This window comes from Ictalurus furcatus, chromosome 22, assembly GCF_023375685.1.
Source record: "Ictalurus furcatus strain D&B chromosome 22, Billie_1.0, whole genome shotgun sequence".
Lineage (NCBI taxonomy): Eukaryota > Metazoa > Chordata > Actinopteri > Siluriformes > Ictaluridae > Ictalurus > Ictalurus furcatus.
In genome coordinates, this window is record NC_071276.1 from 11,020,792 (window position 1) to 11,023,938 (window position 3,147).

Here is a 3,147-nt window from a genome sequence, read left to right on the forward strand (position 1 = left end):
GCCCATAGACACAGGTGATCTGGCTGAGGATTCCAGATCTAACTGTGCATTTGGGCCAATAGATATGCTGAGTGAGGAAGCCTCCAGGGTGTTCCAACCTCTAGCAAACGTAATGGTGGAAAGACCTCTATGGGCCACGAAAAGGACACTGTGAACTAGTTGCTAAATACTGTGCACCATAGGAAGAATCAGTGTTAGAGGAGTAAAAGTGTATTGTAGCAGAGGAAAAGCATGAGGCCAGTCATGGTGAAGCACATCATGTCCCAATGGGTTGTCTAGCTCTGCTATGGAGAACTGCAATTAGCAATGTGTTGACTTGCAGTTCTCCAGCTGTGTATTTCCAAACCTTTCCCAGATCTGGGCTACAACTTCTGAGTACAAACACTGCTCCTATGGATGCATGTTCCATCTCGACCATCTCAGGCAGATGTGTTTCCCTCGGTAAGGATAGTCTAGACCAAGGGTGTCCAATCATATCTGCAAAGGGCCTGTGTGGGTGCAGGTTTTCATTCCACCCAAGCAGGAGCCACACATGATTCCACCTGTTTAATCAGTTGATCTTGGCTTTCAGTAGACTCAGGTGTGGCCTCTGCTTGGTTGGAATGAAAACGTGCACCCACACTGGCCCTTTCCGGATAAGATTGGACACCCCTGGTCTAGACAGATAAGTTGCCCTCAGTAAGTCTTGGAAGGGCCCACCTGTGGAGATAGAAGATTCCGTGCAAGGTGTAGACAGCCATTATAGCTCAGCATCACAACTTTGTCTGAATAGATTAACGCATGACAATGTCTCAGAAAGTAGATATTACTTTGAGTAAAACATTGAGAGCTAGATGGACCACCCCTTATTTCCATCTGGTTGATGTGTTCCTATCTTATGCTGGAGGGGACACATGCCACCTGTTCCACATCACTAACCAAGATGTAAAGGAGATGTCCATGATGATTCTCAGTGATGATTCCTCTCACTGAGACAAGTGACGTTTGGGGTCCAGACTTAACCCATAGTTCCAGCAAGCCCAGGTTGATCACCACTGTGACTACCATCTGACCTGGTGAGAAACGTTCATTAAAAATTACCATCTACTGAGAAGACAGTAAAACTGTACAGTGCAAGATCATAGAGCGATGTCTAATAGAGCCTAGTATTGCTAACAAAAGAAAACCAACACAAAGCTAACAGATGCTATGGAGCTCCAGGCATTCTATATAGAGAACCACACCACCGAGGTAGAAGAGGATGAGAGGAGAATATTCCAAGCTATCTGCCAAGTTGTTAGCTCCATGTTGTGTACATGTGATCCGATGTGTATAAGCAAATAAGAATAAAGGACAGATGCCTACATGACAACAGTATTTATTGCAATATTGCATTATGCCTCACTATGCATCTTTGTTGGAAGATTCCGGCATGTTTCACACTACCCCTTGTAGTTAGGAGGGCTGAAAATGAACTGAGCAATAACCTTAGTAAGGACCTGACATGTGCCACTATAAAAATTACAAAAGAATTAGCTAAACTTCATGAACATAAATGTTTACAATATTCTCACATGGCTACAAATTAAACAGCATAGCTAGATAGATAACTAGCTACAGAAACTAGCAAGCTATTTATTCAGCCTACATCCTATTAGCTTGGAAAACTTAATGATGAATATCTGGCAACACTAGCCATGTTGCTTTTTGAATGAAGCAACCAAGGTAATTCATTCATTTCCAAGTTAATGTGTGTGCAATAACAATTTTATGCATATATTGTGGTATTTTGTATAAGCTGTTACTGATACTCTATGTAACAGGTAAAATAATTACCCAGAGATAATAACCCACAGAGTGAAAAGCATTCCTGTACTCATTTAAGGATATGCCTTTGTACTATTGTTGATGTGGCCTGGAATGTCGGGATCTCCTTGCTCTCAGTCTTTGGACCAATGAGACAGATTCCAAAACAAACAGTCAGAGTGGGTCTTTTCTTATTTTGAGAGGGCTCTTTTCACATCGCCTATCTTCACCGAAGCCCACCGTGTGGCCTTTTTAGGACCATCATTCCCAAGTACTCCAATTTAACAGAAGCGTTCGAAAAAAGTTTGATCAACGGCTGTTTTAAATCACCTATTCGTTGTCTCCAGCAGATAATGAGGACTTGATGATTGGGCTGTTTCTGGTGAAAGAGCAGAAAATAAGTACTGGGAAGTTGGCATAATGGCTGATCTCACCTTGCTGCCTTTATATTAAATGAATACAGGAAGTACACATGATTCTTATCCAGGACATCAGCCTGGCAGGCTTGTATCTCCATCAGGGGAGTGTAATATTTTTGAGTGATAATTTAAATTAAACCGTTTTAAATAAATAGAAAAAAGAAAAAAAAAAATCTATGAGTCAAATGAAACCTTTATTTATTTATTTATTTATTTATTTATTTATTTATTTATTCGTATTGTTTATTGATAGGTGTCACAAAAGTCTACCATATTTCTACATAATCTCCATTTCATTCACTGCAAGTATTCCAGCGCTGTCCAGATTTCTCTAGAAACAAATCTTCCAGTTGCTAATTTATGCCACACTTTAAAGCTTTTCTCTCAACTTACCCTCATATACAATATCATTTGATATACTAATATCATGAACACTATGCTTTATATGCTAGTATAAATTATACCACTACACCACTTGATATTTTACACCAAATTACAACATTTCTACATACTGGATACTGAATGCTCAGAGCATGCTTTTAAGAATATGTTCTAGCAGTTTCCCTAACCAAATGATTGGCCTGCTGCTGTGGTGTTACATGTCATTTAATTATATTGAGTTGGACAGTGAATTTTTCATGCCATATATAATTGTGGAAAATAAGGGGAGGTGAACTGCTGCATGAAAAAAAAAAAAAAAAAAGTCAGTTTAACTGCTCTGACAAAAGAGGCTTTGGAACAGATTACACTGCCCCCTTGTGATCAAAAGTGTATGCAGCAGGGTCACAAATGAGAAAGAAATCTTTTGTTATTTTAAAAAATGTTTTTTTTTTGTTGTTGTTGTTTTTTTTTTTTTTTTTTTTTTGCTTTCTTGCTCTTTTTCATCACATTGAAAATGTAGGAGCGGTTAAATAAGAAGGCTAATCCTTCTATGATATTAAAA